Consider the following 15994-nt stretch of genomic DNA (forward strand, 5'->3'; position numbering starts at 1 on the left):
TAGAATTGTATCTTCAAATTCCCACAGTTTTGTTGTGTAGTAGTCAGGTATTATAAAATATCCAATTTGTCCTCACCAGGTACCTGAAAAATGGAAGCATTGCATTTTGGTACCTATTTAACTTTTGTTAATCTTACTGATTGAGAAATATGCCACGATGCATCATCTCTTACATGACCCACTAAAGACACTTAGGCTGCCTTTTTGCTGCTTGATATGTACATGTCACTTTTACAGTGTAGTTTCACAGTTTTCCCCTGATGATGTGAAAGATGAGGGACAGACTAGAGCTTTACTTTGGATGAAGCGTGCATTTCTGAAGAGGTCTCTGTGTGAATCCTAATTGCCGTGTTTTGATTGCGTTGCAGAGCAGCTTTGGAATGAGTAAATGTTATCCTTTCTGAGTTAAAGCCAGAAGCTGTGCTCCGACTGTCAATGGCATCAGTACGCATTTAGTATGGCTTGCAGATCCTCAGCACTCACCCTGCTCACCTGCTTCCACTGGGTTGCATCACAGGGAGCATCAGAGGCTTCCTGTGGCTTAATTTCAGTGACTCACACAATCACAGAATGGCTTGGGTTGGAAGGGACCTCAAAGATCATCTAGTTCCAACCTCCCTGCCTGCTCCTTGTCATGGTCAACATGCTACAGCTTGGGTGACCGCTCCTGCAGTGCTCATAGCAGCGCATTTCCAACCATCACGCTTCTGAGTTCTTTGGATTTCATCATTTCTACCTGGAAAACCAAACTGAGGTCTGTGCAGCTCTAAGCGCTGCGCTGAGAAAAGCTCTGCCTTCCTCTTTGTGTCAGCTCTGACACTCGCTGAACTTCCTAAGCCGGTTTGACTCACTGAAGAAAGCTGCCTACCTTTTTGCACGGTGTGCTCCATTTGCTAAGTGAGATTCAGTGCTGGAGGGGGATCATCAGGAGAATCTATCTGGATGCATGGAGAGGAGATCACTGGTTCGTGGCATCGCCCTCCTATGTTAGCAGCTGGGGAGGTCCCAAAGGATGGAAGCACAGCCCCAGAGGCCTGCCTTCTCTAGGCCTGGCTTCTGTGTATTGCTTCCCTCAGCGGCTCAGATGGAGCTGCCCTGTCCAGGACTCTGATGCTCAGGTTCGTTCAAGTGTTCAGAGCCTGGCAGATATAAACAACTCACGAGCCGATATAAACAACTCGCAGTGGACATAAGAAGTATTTGGCAGTGTAGCTTATAGCAGCTCAATGAGTAAAACAAATTGTTCCAGCCAAAGCATTTTTTGTCTCTGCCTACATTTGGGATTTTGATAACCAAAATAGCACAGTGTCACTGGTAAATGTGCTGCCAAGGGCTTCGGGCCTGGGTTTGTCCTCACAGCTTCTTTTGCTGCATGATATTTTGACATCCATTAGAAATATCTTCTTCCATGGCTGCTGTTTCTTTCCGCTCAGGGCACGACGACCTCACTGCTCTTCCCCTGAGCAGCATCACGGAAAGGAGGCAGAACAAAGAGCCCATGGAGGTGTGTGTTTCAGCGCTGAACTCTATCAATGAATGTAAATGACAGGGGCCTCCTTGTGCCAGGTTAGCCAAGTGCCTGAAACAGAACACCCTTGCTTACAGGTGTCACAGTATTAACCCCTCGGGTGCCCACCAGTACAGCCTGGAGAAACAGGGCAAGGGCGTGCTTACTGTTTATCAGATGACAAAAATAAGGGAAATGCTTGAAATACTTCCTAAAAAGCCAGTTGTCAAAGTATGCCAAGACAAATTAGTAGCCAAGGAGGGGTATATTTACATTTCTTATTTCATTGTTGTGGATGAAATACACGTAGGGATAGAATTGGTGGATACAGAGTGCTTTCCTTCCTTCAGTTGTTTAAGAGCATGTGTACTTAACTAATCAGGGATGGTTCTCAAAACGTAGGCACATAGATGACATGTGAACGAAATGCATATGCAAACAATCGTGCAGGAAGCTGATTGTTTGAGGAGCGCTGTGAAGACAAGCGTTATTAAAATGTGTAATATTAGAAAAAGATGCAACGAGCAGCTCTTAAGAGCTATAATTTGCTGGCATCGTCTCCCACCTGTTTTTTCCCCACCCCTAAATTAAGAGTGAGGAAGACACGGGCGCACGTGGCTGTGCAAGGGCGGCAGTTGCCGGCCGCTCCGTGCAGGAGGTGGGAAGCGCCCGGCTGGGGCTCCGCTCACGAGCAGCGCTTTTTCCTTCGTCCCACGTCAGCTGAGGGCTGTTTAGGGTGAAGGACGCCGTTTGCGGGTGTGGGCCGGACCCGCAGCCACTGCCACTTCAGCGATGCGCAGCGTTAGGGGCGCGTACCGCGCTGCTTCGGCAAGAGCCGAGCCAGGAGCGCCGAACTTCAGCGCGGGGCTCGGGGCAGCCGCGCCGTCTGACGGCAGCCGCTAGCGCGCGGGGATCGCTCCTCGATGGCACGCCGCGCCTAGAACGAAGGTCGGTACGCCCGGATAGCCCGGGGCCGAGCGGGGCACCGCCTTCGTCCTCGCACGAATTTGGGGTTTGTAGTCGCCCTCGCCTTGTCACCTTCTAATCTGCGGGTCTGGAGGGCGGCTGTTCCCTGACACCGGAGCGTCTGGGAGCGCCGCGGTGCCGGGAGCTAGCGGGACCGGGTGGGAGGGACGGGACGGGACCGCACGGCACGGCACAGCCGCGGGGCTCCGCCGAGCCGCTCGTGCCGCGGGCGGTTCCGCGCAGGCAGGGCGGCTCCGCCGCGCCGCGCCAGGGCCGGGCGGGGGCGCTGCGGACGCGGCGGAGGAGCGGGCCCGGCGGCGGGAGGGGCGCCACGGGCTGGGCGCGGGGCCGCGGCGGAGCGGGGCCGGAGCCCGGCGCGTCCCGTGCCGTGGGTCCCCTCGGCGGGGCGTCGTCCGCCGCCGCGGAGCGACGGGCCGCGGTGGGCGCCGCTAGGCCGCCGCGAGCGGGGCGGAGGCGAGGGGAGGCGGAGGCGGAGGAGGCGGCGGCCGGGGGCGGGCTGGGTCCCTCCCCGGGAAGATGAGGCGGAGGCCCGGGCTGCCGAGCGGGCCGAGCCGGGGCTCTTCCCTCCCAGCCGCCAGGACAAGATGGCAGCGGCCGGGGCGGCGGCCGGGGCGGCGGGGCTGAGCGGCTGAGCGCGGCGCTTCCCCGCGGCGCTCCCGGACGCGCCCGGCGCGGCGGCTCCGGCTCGGACGCCAGCGCGGCCCGATCTATGAAGGTGAGCGTGGGGGAAGCGGGGCGGGGGGAAGGGCGCTGCCTCTTCCCGCGGGGGGCAGCGGGGCGAGGCCCGGCACCGCCGCCCGCGCGCTGACGAGCGCTGACCGCCGCCCGCTCGGAGCCCGGCGTTCGGCCCGGGCGGCTCCGCTTTCCGCCGCCCTCGCCCCGAAGTTTCTTCTTTCCCGGCTCCTCGGCGGTGGGAGGCGGCTCCCCGCGCCCGCCGTGCCCATTTACCGGCCTGTGCGCCGCGTCGTTGGCCGCTGGTTGCCGTAAACAAGCGCGGGGCCGCCCCTCCCGCGGGCTGCCGGGCGGGCCGGGCTGCGGCTGGAAGCGGGGAGCCGTGCTGCGGGGCCGGTCCGCACGCTGGAAATCGTAGCACAGCGTGTTTAGCACCGTTGGAAATTATGCGATTTGGAGCTTTTTTTTTTTTTTTTTTTTTTTTTTTTTTTTTTTTTTTTTTTTTTTTTTTTGTCTTTTAAACCCCTCAACCGCGAGCACTGTGTGTTTACCTATACAGAACTCATTTTTGCCCAGGCTGACCGCTGTACGCCGTGCCCCGCTCGAAGCGCGGCCGCCGGCTCCCCTCGTGCCGTGTCGGTGCGGCGGTGCCGAAGCCGCCCAGCAGCCCGCAGCCCTGCGCCCACCTCCCGCGGGCAGCCTTGCCTTGTCGGCGCCGCCGTGCCCTGGGGCTGCGGGGAGCGCCGGTGCCGGCGGCGGCGCGGCTGCGTGCTGTCACGCTGCCGATAGCGGTGCACGTTTCAGCGGTTTGGCTTCTGCGTTACCTTCCGTTACGTCGTGTGCGAAAAGTTTGTGCCCTCCCTGGCTTCACAACAACGCGCGAGCGCTCGGGCTCCGAGTTACTTTCTGACGTAACAGTTCCTTAACAAAATGACTTGTGGGAGGCTTCTGTAAGCCGAGTTTAAAATTCACACAAGAAAGAGCTGTCTTGTAAGCGTGGCAGCCAGCAAAGAGATTAATTAAGCATCTGGAAAATAGGTCAAGGCTGTATTATGAGGCAGCGTGGTGAGATCGCAAGTAAATGGAGCGAGGTGTTACTGTGAGCTTACCAGGAGAAAACAGAGCGGGACGGGGCAGCGCGGTCTGTCCCAGCACCAACCATTTATAGCAGCACTGCGCTGAGCTGTGTGTGACCGCACGAAGCAGGAATGGCTTTCTGTGCACCGTGCTGCTTGCTGCCGACTCGCCTTGTGCTGCTGGTTCTGCTTGCTGGGGCGTGGCACGGCTGTGCCCAGAGGCTGCGTTTGGGGAGATGCTGTGGCTGCACGGCTCCGTGTGTCTTCGTGCCTCGGGGTCACCTGGCTGCCATCCCTGTGTGAAGCGGGGTTAAAGTACTGCTCGGGGGGCTGCCCGCGACGCAGGGCTCTGCTGCCATCTGAGGTATTTCTTTGTTTGAAGCTTCTTGTGTTTGCGACTTTCCTCCCTCCTGCCTCACAGGCAGCTTCCCTACAACGAGGTGCCTGGGACAAAATAGAGACAGGATGTGGGGAGGAACTGCCTTCGGCTCCTCGTCCGGCAGTCCGCATCATTCGTGGGGGTCGTGCTCTTGGTGTGTGCTGCCCCTCTCGTGCTGTGCCTTGTAGCAGCAGTAGCAGCTTCAAAACAGACGTTGTGTTCTGCAGGGGATTTTCTCAAAGCTGTTTTCGGGTTGATTGCTCCCGTTTAGCTCCCACCGACTTGAATGGGGGCTTCCTGGGGCTCGGTGCTTGTTTACCCCCTGTGGGTAGAACAGAGGTGGAGAGGTAGCTGCTGACCTTCACCCAAACACATAGGCTCGTTGAGCTCTCCTTCCCCAAACTTACATGGTTAGGAATGTTTTTGTTTCTGCTATTTTAGGGGGTCACACTCTTACATCGGTTTTACTTTTTAACTTTCGTTTAAGTAGAATCCTCTTTCTGCTGGTTTCTGTTCTGCCAGTGGGCTGGTTGTATAAAAAGAGATGCTCTCAACAAAGCCTCACTTTCAGAAATGAGAGTTTCGTTGTTGGCTGTTATGTGCAAGCAGGAGAAAAAGTGCACTGATAATATTGGGACTGATAATATTCACTGTGCCCTGTATTTCGGACTGATGTTAAATGCAGAGCTGTATGCTAGAAAAAACTTTCTAGTTGAGCTGACGTTCATGCATTGTGGTGCACAACTGGTGCATATACCAGCTAGTGTGGGCAGCATGGCTCTGTGGGGAGCAAATGTAGAAATGTCAGAGCTGGGGCGGCCTGCTTTGCTGGCAGGTGGCAGGATGGAGCAGGTGACGCTGGCATGGTCCCTGATGGGGAATCTGGAAAAGAACAGGCTGGAAAGTAGGATGTCCCCGTGGCAATAGCAGTGTTTCTCTGTTATGCATTCACTGCTGAGTTTTGTCAACTGTTGTCTAGCTCCCGTATCTCAGACAGGCTCGTATGCTTCTGTTTTCCAAGCTTCTCTCCTTCAGTGACTGCACTGCCTTGCAGCTCCACAAGAATTCCAGAACTCTTGGCATAGGATTCCTCTGGTGAAGAAAACATCCTTGCACTTCTTCAGCGAAGTTATGAAGTTCCTCCAGATGGATTATATAAATTAGCAGCTGGCCAAATACTTACTTTGAGGCGGTCTCTTATGCTTTCTTGTATTTGAAAATGGAGCAAGAGCTGAACTCGGCAGTGGGAACTTCTTACAAAGTTCACGTCTCTGTTCATAAGTCACTGAAATAGTATTTGTGCTTCTGCAGCTCTCCTGATTGACAGTGGGAGGTGGAGTGGAAAGTCTGGATTACTTTTAGTTCAAGTCTTGGAAGAAAAACTTGTTCTTGTGTGAGGTGTAAGAGATCTCCAGATATCTGGAACTCCGCTTCAGAACTGCGGTTGGGTCACACACGAAACCGAATAGGAAGAAATTAGCAAGAGTAAGTAAGTACTGAGCCTTTTAGAGATGGCCGGTGAGTGGGCAGCATGCCTTGAAGAGCGCTGCTGGCTCCATAGCAACGTTTAAAGCAACGTGCAGTGGGCAGTGCTGTGATGTGGCTTAGCGGTGGGTTACCTGCTCTCACTTGTGCAGGCAGTGAGCACCCTTAGTCGACCTGAAGTAACCTGGAACAAAGCACAAGGCTTGGGAAATCCCGTTACCTCTTGGCTTTTTCCACCCCCTTTCAGAGACCGGCTTAATTTAGAGCTGCAATCTCTAGCGTTGGAGAAGCTGGAGCTGCATTTCTTTTCAGAAGCACTAGCTTCAGAATGGCGGACAAGCAGATGTGCTGCTTTTAGTTATGAGAGTGGGTCACTTTCTGACAAAATGAGGTCAGTGTCTATTTTAGCAGTGTTGGTTAAAAACAAGATTTGCCACATACCTGGAGCATCTCTTAAGCAAAGGAATTCAAGGTGTTTAATTCTGAATTTCTCTTATTCAGTGACTTGGAATCAATTTAAAATCTCACTGTCTTAGAACTCTCCTAATATTACTGTGTATTTTCAATAGACCCAGAAATGTGTGAATTTTTATTTTTATTTATTTATTTATTTATTTCAATCAGTGTTTTCAGGAAACCTTAGAAACTATTTGTTTCCAACGTATGTCCTTCCTTCCTGTGCAGCATTTGGGTATAACGGGATGGAGCCTAGGAGAATCCCGAGTTCAGGCTCCAAAACACATCAGTAAAATAAGAGACAGTAAAATATCCACAGACAAAGCAGGTGAGCAAATATTTTGGTATATTTTTAGTGTCATCAAAGCTACAGCAACTACCCTAATAATTAAAAATAAAATGGATTGTTACGTGCAGATTAATTATAGTGTGTTATGAATGACACTGCCGTCAGAAAAACTATTTTTAAAATGAGTCATCTCACATGCGTTCGACTCTTTCCATTAGTACTAATATAGTTTTTTAGCAGTGGAAAATTATTTTAGTACTGTTTCTAAGCATGTTACAAACGTGACTAATGCTTTTTGTGTAAAGCATCGGCTATTATCAAGTGGAAATCCCTTCCTATTTGTATAACCATTACTCACCAAATACTGTGTAGGGACTGCAGTTCCCTGTTCAGGTAGCCGGCAGACTCTTCTACCGTTTTCCAAAAGGTGGAAAATTCTGGGACAAGAAAGAGTGCTTGGACATGGCCTATTGAGAGTCCCGTTCTCATCCTCGTGGTTTAAGAAAAAAGCCAACCAAATGCAAGGGGCTGGCTGCAGCTCTGAGGTGTGATCCCAGTAACAGAGCTCAGTGCTGCTGAGCGTAAGCCGTGGTGTGAGTGGGCTCTGGTACCTGAGGCGGTTTGCTTTGGCTCGCTTTAGGGGTTGCACCCCAGCTTTGCCTTCCTCCAAGGTGGAACACGGGCTGTGAAATGGAGGCAGGTCTCGCCTGGCGCTCACCTCTTGGCAGTGAGGAGGGGAGAGAAGCAAGTCGGTCCTGGGTGGGAGAACCTCCACTGGGAGGCCTGCAGCTGGAGCTGCAGTCACGGTACAGCTGTGCTCTGTGTGGGGCCGCAGTGTTTTCTTTTCCTCTTCTGTGTCATGCAGGTTCTGCCCGAGTTGGTACGTGGCGACTGGTGGAACCTGAACAATCTTCAGGAGGTTTTTTTTTTTTTAACTTGTTTCTAAGGATATCTTTCTGCCTTTAGACTGAAGAGCTGCTACTGTACATCACTGCCTTGTAAATGTCTTCCTGCCTCTGTTTTCCTAGAAACACAGTTCTAGGAAACTGGAACCTCCTCTATCGCTTACATTTCTTCAGTGCAGGGATTTTGGTGCTTGCGGCCTGTCTCGCTCCAATTTCTAGGAGGGAGAGGAGGTTCTTTTATTATCTATATACCCAGCGTGAGATTAAGAAGCAACGGTTCAAATGTTGGTCCAACCAGTTTATTACAAATCTGAATCAGGGAAATGGGAAAGGGGAGGACGGACACTGTTATGAATTAGGGTAATGGGGAAGGGAAGGAGGGCGATAGAAAAGAAGAAGGAAGGAGTCTTTATAGGAAGCAAGAGGGACATAGTCACCACCATGGATCCAGTGAGGTTCCTAGTTCAGTCTTTGATCCTCGATAGTGGTGGGTCGTTGGGCATTGTTGTTCTATTGACGACAACGACCACAATGATGGCCCCTTTTCAATAGTTTCAAAGTGGTCGAGTCAGCTGTCTTTGGAGTGACAGCTCAAATCCAACGTGGTTGAGTCAGCTCACCTTGGAGTGGCAGCTTCTGGCTCTGGGATCTCAGCAGGAAGCTCCTTTGTTCTTATCTTCCTGGCCTTGCCAGCAGATAAGAGGGAGCAGGGAGGCGCCAACTTTTATCTTGCCTTCACAGGATACAATGGCATCATCCCCCAGCCTTCCATAGCAAACGGGAGTTATTTGGTCACAGGCTAGGTCTTCTGCCAGTAAACAGTCCTGAGCACTATCTTCCGAAGGCAAACAGCTCCATAGATGTAAAATTGCCCACACAGTGATGTTGATTGCCACACAACACCCATCACTTGCCTCCTCAACAAATCATTCAGTCTTATCACAAGAAAAACCTCAGGAAGCAAGCTTTGAGCCAAAACAAAAACAAAACAAAACAAAAAACGAAGAAGGATTCTCACACCACCCCGTGGCTCAAAGATTGCTTGAAATGAAACATAAGTGACCTTCCACGGTGGTGAGGAAAAGAAAAGGGAGAAAGTAAAAAGACAGCAAAGAAGCAGGAGGGAAGGAGGAGGGGGAAAAGGGGGAGATAATCGTTACACAATTATTACAAAAGATTTCTTGGGCTTGGTTACAAATGTTGCCCTGATCTGTTGGACTTGTCCATCATCAGTTGAAGTGGTTACAAAGTACATGGAGGATACAACAGGCTGTATAAGTTGAATAAAACATGGAATCATACACGGTACAAACATAAGAGTTGCAACAACACACAGTAGATAAAACAGGATACTTTTGACTCATGGGCCACCTGGAAGCCAGGAAAAGAAATCAAAGTCTGGGCCCTTCCAGGTTTGGACAGGAACATGGGCTATTTTCCGTATACCCTGGGCAATTTGTTTAACAACTTTACCATTATCATCAATCTTTAGACAACAATTAGAATCATTCAATTTGCCACAGACACCACTCAGTGATACCTCAGGAGTGGTGACATAAATGTTACATGATGAATTAAAGGTAGAAAGTGAAAAGAGGCAACCATACATTTAGCAGTGACCATACATTTAACAATAACCAATGTTAATAAACGAATAAGTAAAACAAACTTAGGTATTTGTGTCAGCTGCTTTCCCCACCCAGGAACTCCCAGTGTAAGCCAGGATCCAGATGGGAATTCTTCAGTAGAGGTTGTGGTGTTTATGAATAGCCCTACAATATTGCACTTCAGTTAATTCACTAAAAGTGTATCTAGTCTAATTTGACAATATGTGGACTTGCCATGTAATGTTTTCTAAGATGATTTAGTGTCTCGAGAACTTTACGCTTGAGCATTTCCAAAGCAATTCAAATGCTGAGAGATATAAATACTAGTTTGGCAAGTTCAAGTATTGTTACAGTCCACAGAACTTTTCACAGAATAGTGTGTGCAGGATACCCCCACAGTACAAACCATCAAAGAGGGGTAATCCCAGAAATGTGCACATCTCTTATTAAAACTAAGGCACTTTCCAACAACCATGTTTTGGATGGAACTCCTGGACTGGTGTGACACTGAAAAGCATCAGTGCAAAAGGCTTTATGATAGATTTCTTTTGTGACCACATCTAACAGATATTAGATGGGTCCCTTGATTCATTTCCCAGTTTGTTAGGAATTTGGAAACACTGTGAAGGAGTTACATGCAAATCATAATCAGTTTGGTAAAAAGGGGTGAAAGAAGGGGTCAAAAGAAATGGTATCACTGTGCTGGGAGTACCAGTAAGCCAGATTGACCTGTAAAAAACCCTGAACCCAGTTGTGAAGTTTAACAGATCCAAGGACTGATACCAATCACCACCCACACCCATAACAACACAAAACATAACGCTATTGCAACCAAAAAATGTAATCAAATCACACAGCCTTGTGGATCCTTTCTGAAGGAACGGGCTTCATTCCTAAGAGAAGAAAAAAGGCTCTTTGTTTCCCCTTTCCTTATCTACTAATCTAAACTTATTCTGCGAGGCAGGGAATTAATTGGTATTCAGTCTGATAAGAATGTGTTGCTTTCATGATACTCAAAAGGGTTTTTTGGAAGAGCTTTTCTCTATGGTTTTGGAAATGATGCTGTGAGCTGGTGTCCTACTGTGACTCTGCCAGGGTAACTTGGGAGTTTTTCTCAAGGAATGTTTTGGGAGCTCTCTGTGGCAAGTGCTCTTTGAGACTGTGTTTATAAAGCTCGATTGAAGAGATGGCTCAACTTTGTTTTAAGGATTAAAACAAGAGTAAAAGTTAAAAGCTAATTTCTTTTACAAATAGGAAGATTATTATATGGAAAGGAACAAAGCAGGCTTGTGCTTAGTAGTACTGTGCTCTAGCTGTTGGGATCATGTGTTGTGTGTAATCTTGTTCTCCTTTTGCACATCCTTCTGTATGGTTGAATCAATAAGGTCTGTGTAGGGGAGAAGAAGAAATTTGTTGCACTGGTGGCTTTGGGAAGTATTACAGGATGGCTTCGTGGTGCTACTGGTTTGCTAGGAAGCAAAAGACAGCATTCTGAGAAGAGCACACATTTCTCGTGGGGGTTTTGCCTACAGGAAACACTACTTCCACATCTTCAGAAATGTGGAAGAGGTTTCCCCCTCTGAAACTTCTGAAAATTCCATGCCAAGTGTGATCAAGTCTGGGGACAAAACCGAAGTGGCAGTGAGGGCAATAGCCATGTAGGCTTGTATTCCCAGAGGAGCTGCATTTGATGTCTATGGGTGCCTGCAAACAGAACCGAGGGCAGGGCTCTGCTGCTGTCAGGGCTTCACAGACTTTTATCTCAGCGCGTCTCCTATTTCCAGGTTCAAATGGAATTAATCTCTTAAAAGAAGAGATTAGGCCGGCGAAGCCCAGGCCGGTTGCAGCGTGCCATTTGTGTTGATGATGGCACATTCTGATCTAGAGAGCGTGGTCTAATTGGGAGCTGGTGGCAGATACAACTTTTATTTCCTCTCTTTTCAGTTGCATAACAGTTTCTTGCCTCGCATAAATGCTTTAAATTATCTTTTCTAACTGCGATTGCAGTCATACTGGAATCATAAGATGTAGCTGTTGGCATTTGTGGAAGATGTGAATGTAGCGATTGTGTTCTCTGGTATTGCTGCTGGTACAAATGGTGGCATTGAGTCACGAGTTCACGCTGACGCTTTATGTGAAATACATTGGTTTCAAGTATATGGTGTTCTGTTTCCAAGCAGTGAGGTGGCTGTGCTGTGACTTGCTGCTATCACACTTGACCAAACTTGTACTTTCCATTGAGGTGGGTTTTGTTGTTGGCTTTTCTTTTTTTTTTTAAATAACCAATGCAATTGTATTTGTGAGCAGAGCCCTCTGTTACTGCAGTCACTGATATCTCTCTGTGGTTTCCTGAGCCATGAGTTCAGAGGTTAGAAGCAGAATCTGTTACATTCTCATTCAGGGTATTTTATTTTTGTCCAGAACCGGCTGTTCAATCAACCCTGCTGTCGTGTTGTGCCTGAAGTGTAAAGGCACCCCGTATTGAACACTTTGTTGTATGGGTAGAATAGAAAAATGCTGTTTTTTTGGCTTTTTGTTTTTATTTTTTTTAGGAATGTAGCAGTGCAATTGAGGTATGACTTCAGGTATCACTGCAGCTAATTAATTAATTAATTAATTAACTGTTACTGTGTCGTGTGAAAGCACTTAGATGTTGCACAAACAAGCCTGGCAGCGTGTTTCTGGAGCAGGTAGTAACTTCAGCTGCAGGACCCGATGGCCTTATGCTCTGCTTCGTGCTGTGACTTTTATAAAGCCCGGGTAACCCTGCCCACTCCACGCGGCACTGGCAGGAGGTGGAGGATCTGCAGCTCCGCTCTGCAGCCTTGTTGGCGTCTGCTGCATGAGGATTCCAAAGCTCTGACAGGTCTCTTTGCAAATAGACGTGCATTACACCCAGGTTCTGCCTGTCATTTCTGTCCAGTACCCCCAGTACTGTCCTGGGGCTCGCTGCCGTGCTGCCAGGTGCCTGTTGGTGCTGGCTGTGCGCCTGCCTCTGCACCCTCTGGGCATGCAGTCCCTGTCCGGCTGCACCTCTAGGGCTGGGAGGAAACGACTCCTAAGGTAGGGCTTGTTGGTGAGCCGCTCTGTGTGTTCGCCTTTGCTTTGCTGCCTTGTGCCGCCGCGCTGGGGCCCTGCAGATTGGCAGGAATGGCTGTGCGTAGCCGGGAGCTGGGTTCCCTGGGCCTGTCTCCACACTCATGGCACTCCTGGTGTGTTTTCCTTCTTTAAATTCCAAGCGATCTCGATTGCCGGTGCTTTGTTACAAATGGTGTGGTTGAAGTAAGGGTGATCGTGGGCAATAACAGGGCACTGGTATGAAAGTGCCTGCAGCAGTACAGCTTGTTTCACAATGCAGCTAAACATAACCCTAACTCAAAGATGCTGCCAGCACCAAAGTGGAAAGAGAGGGCAACTAATTTAGTTGTGCCTTTGCTAAATAACTTCAAGAGTTGGGTGGCACCTAATTAAAAAGCAAAACAAAACAAAACAAAAAACAAAAAAACAACCCTGTTTTTTAACCTGGGAATAATAGCAGTAACCTTACAGTGTTTTCAAAGTGGTGCACAAAGTAAGTAAAGTGCTTCAGGGGTGCTGCTGCTGGACTCTTGCTTTGCTGGAAGCTGCCGAACGTTCAGAAGATCTTTGCAAGGGGGGGTGCCATTAAATCAGCAGCAATTCCCTCTGACCGGGAGGTGAAAGAAGTGGGAAAACAAGTTTTCTGTAGTTAAAGTGTAACTGTAGCGTTAGGTTGTGCCCTGGGCCAGGCTGTGCTGCAGGGCTTTCACCAGAAGGCGCAGTTTAGGGCTGGTGGTGCCTGGCATTGAGAAGCCCTGTTCATTTTTCAGAATTCAGGCTGTAGCACGGCAATTTTTCCTGAACTGTAGTGCGGTGCTTTTACTAACTCTCATTACTCTTCTCCCCCACCCCCATGCTCTATCAGGAGGAAATGTCATTCTGAAGTTAATTATTAATGGTGGTCAAGCCTGGAACAGCCTGTGCTTCTCAAGGCTGTTACAGCCTGCCAAATTTGTCATGTTTATGGATTTGTCTGGGGCTGCTTGGGAAGGCTGGAGAATTAGTTTCAAGAATCTAGCAAAGAGCATTGGTGAGGCTAGGTGAAAATTAGCAACGCTTTACCAGAAGTGTTCTGTTGCGCAGGGCGGGGGCTGTGGGTTTGAGGCTTGGTTCGTGTAAAGGGAGGCTTGGCTGGAAGGGGCAGACAGAGAAGTGCCTCCTGTTTTTCTTTGCTGTATGAGAACGCATTTCTTTGTTTGCACTGTGAATGAATTTATTTAAAGTGCGTTATTTCAGTATGTGGTGGAAATGTGTTTATTTTCATTACTTTGAGAAATCCACCTGTTTCTAAAGAAACTAAAAATGGTCTTAAAACTAACGAAAATTCACTCATTTTGTATAATCTATTAATTAGTAGCTGAAGTGGAGGTTGCTCAGTTTTTCCTACTTCAGACTTAGAGCCAAGGTGTCTCAATGCTTTCTGAAGAGGCACTGCCTGGACATAGTGATAATGGGTAAATATGGTGACGTTCAACACGTGAAGCAAGTTAGGAGCTGCCTTCAGCCTGTGTGTGTACCTCTGCCTATGGAGCAAGGATCATCCTGTGCATGGGAGAGGAGTGCTGGAACAATGTGAGGGGGAATGGGCAGATATCTGCGAGTGTGAAGGCAGTGAAAATCAAGTCTGAAGCTACCCTAGTAGTCAAACCTTGTTCCAGTGCTTTGTGTGGGGACTGGGCTCTTCAGTGACTCTCCTGCCTGCTTTGTTTGCTTTGCATCCTGCAGTGATCTTGTGCACAAGTTTGGACTTGGTTTTAAATGCAGTGTAACTGGAAGATGTACTCCAGCTGCTTGTGAGTGTGCAGGCTTGAGTATGCTCCCCAAAACAAGCACGGGATGATCTGTTTCCCTCAGCACCAGCCGCTTTGCTGTATGGCTTCCTGTCCTGTCGTGCTGCCCTGCTTGTTAATATAGATGTAGTCTGACAAGCTGCAGTTTGTATGAGGAAGCGGGAGCAGTCGTGATAAGAAATGTGCAGAAAGATGTGTAAGCTCAGTGAAATGGTTTATGACAAGCCTGGGTAGGGGGCAATCCGCTCCTGGCAGGTGAAAATGTGCAGTATGCTGCTGTCTGTAAGCACCAGAGCTCTTTTAGAAACACCTGCAAAACCAGCACTTCTTTGCAGTGTAGGTATCTGTAAGATTGCATGGTAAGCTAAATCTTCCAAAATACCAACACAACAAAGCAAAACCCCCCGCCACAAAGTCAGTGCTGTCTCAGGAAGGGGAGCCATGGCGTTTTCCCATTCTCTTTAAGGCTCATACCGCTGTGCTGTCTGTGTATGTGGCTGGGTTTTCAGCTGGTGGGGGAGAGCTCATCCTATTAATAACCATAGCTTCTCCAAGTGAAGACCTCCAGCAGCATTGTGCCAAGTAAGCTGTGTGCTGCTCTCGTGTATTTTGTTTCATTTGCTCTAGTACAGAGAGCGTGCTTCTGTCTGCAGCAGTAATATAGTGGTGGCAAGGCAGTAGTGTTAGGGGGAAGCAAGAGGTTATATGCACATAAAGAACTTCAAGACCCTCTTTTATTTTTCTGGAGGGGAATTAGTCTGTTAGTTCAGTCTGCCACGGTTGCGTTACAGGCTGTTCTCCCAGGTATGTCATCTAATAGCTCGAGAAAGACTTCTTATGTGGGAGCAGAGCTGCCGGGAGCAGCTGGAGCTGTAAGCTGAGGGCTGCTTTCCTTTCCCCGCAGCCATCTGGACACCTGTCCCTCCAGAGGGGGCAGCAAGGTGGGTCAGCCTGGGAGGACACAGAGGGGGGCAGGCACAGGGTGCAGCTTTGGCCGTAAGCGCTGGAGCTGTTTCTGTCAGGAGCTGAGCGGCCGGACTGCTGCGTCTGCTTAATGTTTAGATTTGTCATCTCCATTGGAGGCCGGGCCTGATGCGGGGCGGCTGCGCCAGGCTTTTTTTTTATTCCCTAATCCCTTTGTGCTCTTCACCTAAAGCAAAGCTTTACGGGGGTGTGGAAGTGAGGCGGAGCAGACGGCACCTAGGTTGTGCTAAGCAAGCGTGAAGAAACGAGGTTGTGCAGTACAAACGAGGTTGTGCAGTACAAACGAGGTTGTGCAGTACGTGAGAGCGGGATCATCTCGCTTAGCAACAGCAGTGCTTTGGTGAAGTGTTTGCCTTTTGTCGGGACAGCCGAGAGCTGCAGCATCGTGCCTGGGCCTGCTGCTTGTTTTTAAAGTGCTTCCTGAGCTGGGTCAAAATTTCAAGATTCTGTGGTCAATCAGAAGCATTTCTCTGAGGAAGCACAGAATGACCTGGGTTGAAAAGGACCGCAGTGATCATCTAGTTTCAACCCCCTTGCTATGTGCAGGGTTGCCAACCACCGCACCGGGCTGCCCGGAGCCACATCCAGCTTGGAAGAATTGAACCTAATTTCAATTTGGCTTTCTGTATTTTTGTGTAGTAGCGGAGGGGAGGAAAAAAAAAACATCAGAGCACACTGTGACTGTGCTGTGGTGTGAACCCAAGTGAGGTGAGCAGGGGCAGTGGGGAGATGGGCTTCAGAAGTGCCCTTCTGAGCTATGGTAACTAAGACGGTGCCTT

The 15994-nt window shown here is 49.4% G+C and overlaps 1 protein-coding gene across 1 annotated transcript in view; it reads left to right on the forward strand.

Moving 5' to 3' along the window:
* Positions 1-3203: 3203 nt before the first annotated feature.
* HIPK3 (homeodomain interacting protein kinase 3) overlaps positions 3204-15994 on the forward strand; it is a gene marked incomplete at both ends in the record, with an annotated part of 59752 nt that continues 46961 nt past the window's right edge. The window contains one exon of the mRNA XM_079537207.1: positions 3204-3592. The remainder of the gene's footprint in view (positions 3593-15994) is intronic.

This window comes from Tetrao urogallus, assembly GCF_951394365.1.
Source record: "Tetrao urogallus genome assembly, chromosome: 6".
Lineage (NCBI taxonomy): Eukaryota > Metazoa > Chordata > Aves > Galliformes > Phasianidae > Tetrao > Tetrao urogallus.